The sequence below is a fragment of the Lactuca saligna genome, chromosome 4 (genome assembly GCF_052625555.1).
Source record: "Lactuca saligna cultivar CGN05327 chromosome 4, ASM5262555v1, whole genome shotgun sequence".
NCBI classification, from domain to species: Eukaryota; Viridiplantae; Streptophyta; class Magnoliopsida; order Asterales; family Asteraceae; genus Lactuca; species Lactuca saligna.
In genome coordinates this window covers 125,758,539-125,763,548 of record NC_136420.1, presented here as the reverse complement: position 1 = coordinate 125,763,548, position 5,010 = coordinate 125,758,539, and the positions used below count along the sequence as shown (strand labels likewise).

Here is a 5,010-nt window from a genome sequence, read left to right as displayed (position 1 = left end):
GTTCTCATTTGGTCCCTTTCCTTTTGTTTTGTACTCAATATACCATCGAACTTGTTGTTTGTGTTCACCATAACCCTTTGACCGGCTATCACATGTCAAAAGCCGGTCAAAAGGGCTATGGTAAACACCAACAACAAGTTCGATGGTATATTGAATACAAAAAAAGAGGGACCATGTAACATCCCCCTCTGGCACATATCACAATATTGTCCGCTTTGGGCCACTCGGCACGAGGACTTCCGAGGGGGTCACCTATCCTGGTACTACTCCCGCCCAAGCACGCTTAACTGCAGAGTTCTTATGGGATCTGCTGCCCTCAAGGCTTTAAAACGCGTTGTGTTAGGGAAGGTATCCACACCCCTTATAAGGAATGCTTAGTTCTCCTTCCCAGCCGATGTGGGATCAGATCTAACCCACTTTCACCCCCCCCCCCCCCCCATTATAGGGTTCGACGTCCCCGTCGAACACATCGACTCGTGCCCTAGCTCTGATACCATTTGTAACACCCCCCTCTGGCATGTATCACAATATTGTTCGCTTTGGACCAATCGGCACGAGGACTTCCCAGGGGGTCACCCATCCCGGTACTACTCCCGCCCGAGCATGCTTAACTGCAGAGTTCTTATGGGATCTGCTGCCCTCACGACTTTAAAACGCATTGTGATAGGGAAGGTATCCACACCCCTTATAAGGAATGCTTAGTTCTCCTTCCCAGCCGATGTGGGATCAGATCTAACCCACTTTCACACTTGTAACGACCCAAAATTTCGAAGCAATTAAAACTTTTCAAAACAATCCATTTTAATAACGTTGTTACAAAAAGGTTTTCAATACATTATTTAACAGAGTATTTTTCCCAGGACCATTTCATAAAACACCAACGCGAGGAACGGTACGATCACGCCTTTGCCTTGCCACAGACTCCTGAGAACCTGAAAACATAAAAACCACAACTGTAAGCCCGAAAGCTTAGTGAGATACCCCCAAAATACCAACCACATATACGCCCTTCCAGGCCACAACCTTCCGGTCCAAAACACATCGCCTTCCGGCCCATAACACATTGCCTTCCGACCCATAACATATCGTCTTCCAGCCCGCAACATAAAAAGCATACATATCATCATAGAACATAGAACAACCATGCATACCGGGTTACACTCCAGAACAGACAGCCATACACATAATATGTAATCATATACCAGTTCACAGTTAGCAAATCGATCAACATATCACATAACATATCATTACCCTAACCAAAATACCAGCCTAGCCGATCACTAGCATAACATCACCCTACGACTCAGCCAACATAATAATTATGCACATACGCCTTTCCAGGCCATGACCTTCCGGTCCACATCGCATTGCCTTCCGGCCCACAACATGTAATGCCTTCCGGCCCATAACGTAACGCCTTCCGGCCCATATCTAGCAATATCATACAACAGACAATTACCCGAATTTCCATCCGATAAAAGGGTCGGCCTTGGTGCCTTAAACCCTATACATATAGTGAGGATAACTCACCTCGAAACTGCCGATTGAACAGATAACCCAAGCTACTCCGATCACTGATACGATCTCCACCACTGGACAACCACCAATGCATTGAACTCAAAACCATAATCAACAATTACCAAAATACCTCTGGAAACCACTGGTCAACCCTTGGTCAAAGACTGGGTCAAAGTCAACCCCTGACTGACCCTACTCGCCGAGTCAACCCTATGACTCGCCAAGTTCCCAACTCAAAACTTCACTCAATCCGCGACCTAACTTGCCGAGTCACCCCGAGACTCGCCGAGTCCAACAATTCTAATTCCACTCGCACACAACTCACCGAGTCCTCCCTTGAATCACCGATTCTTTGACTCAACCAGAAAATATTGGGACTCTTCGACAAGACTCGCCGAGTCCAAGAACAGACTCGCCGAGTCTAAGGCTATCTTCAACCTACTTGCTGAGTTGTTCATCCAACTCATCGAGTTCCAGCTCATCTTCATGCAACTCGTCGAGTCCACCCTTGTGACTCGTCGAGTACCACCGGTCTGAATCCATATAGAAGCATCCCAGGCCATGCAATTGATCCAAAACATAGATCTAGCCTCCTACAACCCATCCATCACGTAAAGTGGCAAACTTTACGTGAATCCATGAAGATCTAGGCATTATACACATTAGGGCTAATGTTTGGGATAAGATAGCTTCACTACATACTCAATCACAGGGACTTTCAGGCATTCCAACCCTTCTCCATTCCAGATCTGAGGTAGCAACCTCAGATCTAACTGCTAGACTCCAAAACACCAATAGATGTGATCTCAACATCCCCAAAAGTGAAGAATCTAGACAATAGCAGCTCAAGAACGAGATTTTACCTTCAAAGAATGCCCCAATCTGCAAGGAAACTCGAATCCAAGCAAATCCCCTTGCTCCACACCTTCAAACTTCCAAACTCTCTTCAACAATTACTTCTCCAAGCTCCAATCCACTCAACAATGGTGCTTCTCCACGATTTTAGGGTTTCAGGGACTCAAAGGGGTGATAAAGAGGCTGGGGAGGAAACATAATGCTCTTTATATAGGGCTCAACCCCGAGAATTAGGGTTTTCTCCACTCAGCGCCTACTCGCCGAGTCCATCTCATTGACTCGCCGAGTCGGCTATTTAACACGCGAACAAGTCGTGACTCTACTGGCCGAGTCCATCCATGGACTCGCCGAGTCACTCTTTCCCAAATTACACTTTTAGCCCTTCCACTCAACTCTTGCTATTTCGGGATGTTACAATTCTCCCCCACTAAAATTAGGCTTCGCCCTCGAAGCCTACAGCAACTCAACTCCAAAGATACCCCCACAAAGCGCCACCTGGCCTTAACCGGACCGGGTCCCTCAAGGCATACTCATCGAACTCGAACACACTCTCCCTTCCTTTACGGTGTCCTGACCACCGTCTCAAACCGGGCACCGATTGTACCCTCTGATAATCGCACTCAATAACTGAGAATTACCCAAGATGCATTACTGCCCCAAATCTCAATAATCACTCAACCCATAAGGGTTAGAAAACCATGAACCATCGGATCCCCGATCCGAATTCCACTTTATCCATTCCGGGACGACTGAGAGACCCATTCTCGATCTTAGAGCAACTCTCACGAGTTATCCCCTTGCAACCTCATACACATGCTGAACTAGTCCTAACACCCTCAGGTTGGGAAAACCTGATACACTGATAATATCCTCAAACATTCCCTAGGATAAGCCACTAATACGTACCCCATACCCTGATCAAAATCACACTGAGAGTTCAAGACTCTCTCCCTGCATCCTTTCCGAGCCTCTTGGCTCTACACCTGCGGAATTCCATTCGCAACCTCAGCAGGCATCCAAACCGGATGAGCTCATATTCCACTGCCGCAAACATGCGGCTCAAAAACCATACTCGAATCACTCTAATCATAACTCTGCTATGCCGCTTTCACTTTCGTGAACTTGCACTCCCTCTCGGAGTTACACCTCACTCTCTCTTCCTTTACCAAGGAATCCACTCGACCACATTGTCACTCCGACAAGTGCCACGGTGCTCGCCCAATGCTACACCACCCTTTCATAGCGTATCCGATATCCATCCAACACCCATATTCACTACCCGAGGCCAGACCTTCTAATGCAAACACACTGCGACATACCCAATCCATATCCTCAAACTGATCCAACAATACCTGCAGAGTCTTCAGCATGACTGGACCGTCTTACCAGGCCTTCAGCCCATTCTAGACCGCCCAACTAGCATTCATCATTCCGAGCTATCGCCCCTTGAAATCCTCCCATGCATACCGTTCTAGCCCTGTAGGGGGTTCCGAACTCTAGTTCCATCATACATACCCGATCCCGGTCTGCTCCTAGGCCTCCACAATCAAATGCCCTAGGTCTGTATCCCGCCCCGCATGCCCGACACTCGCTCCTATCAGCCTATACTCTGGGCTGACAGAACACTGCTGAATCCCAACAGCTAAGCACTCTCAAATACTCCTCAATCACCCAGAGTGTTCTCCAATTCTCTCCCACTTATAGCACTGATTAACAACCATCGGTCGCCCTCACCAACCTTCCAGAACAACCCTGTACAAAGAAACACTTACACGCGGACTGCTTCCCCCAAGCATAAACAACCTTAACGAGATCTCACATCAACACTGATTAACGCACTCGAAAGAAACTCAAACTGTATCTAACCACTCCTCGGAAAGCCGATGCTACCCGACCTTCAACCCAATGTCGCATCTCCACTAATAACCCTCATGAATGATAACCAACGAAAGCACTAAACACCAAACTATAACCATACCAAACCCTCAGGGAACAACGGATACCAAGATGAAAACCCGAAACACAAATCCATAACCATGCCAAACCCTCAAGGAACAACGGATACTAAGACGAAAACCCGAAACACAAATCCATAACCATGCCAAACCTTCAAGGAACAACGGATACCAAGACGAAAACCCGAATCAAAAATCCATAACCATGCCAAACCCTCAAGGAACAACGGATACCAAGACGAAAACCCGAAACACAAATCCATAACCATGCCAAACCCTCAAGGAACAACGGATACCAAGATGAAAACCCGAAACACAAATCCATAACCAGAACCTCAACCCGCAAAACGACGAATACCACATCAAAAACCACACAAAGATACCAGCACAAACAATACACCACAATAATCGCAAGATAACATGACATCCAGAAAGAAACATACCCGCAGCTGCATCCGGCACTGCTCTGACGTCCTCTGCCGCAAGCTAATAAGCATGACCCTGAGCCCTTGGGGGCTCCGCTCCACCCTGACCTTCTCCTGAAATCCTCAAAGTGGCCGGTGCTGGAGCCTGCACCGGTCCCGCGGAAAACTGTGGAAAGTTGACCCTCATATGTCCAACTTGACGACAATGATAGCAAATCCTCAAATCCCGAACCGGCGCTGACCGCCGACAATCCCTC

At 47.6% G+C, this 5,010-nt stretch overlaps 1 pseudogene; it reads right to left on the bottom strand.

The window, feature by feature from the left end:
- Positions 1-543: 543 nt before the first annotated feature.
- On the bottom strand, positions 544-662 carry LOC145044770 (5S ribosomal RNA; annotated as a pseudogene).
- Between the last annotated feature and the right edge of the window lie 4,348 nt (positions 663-5,010).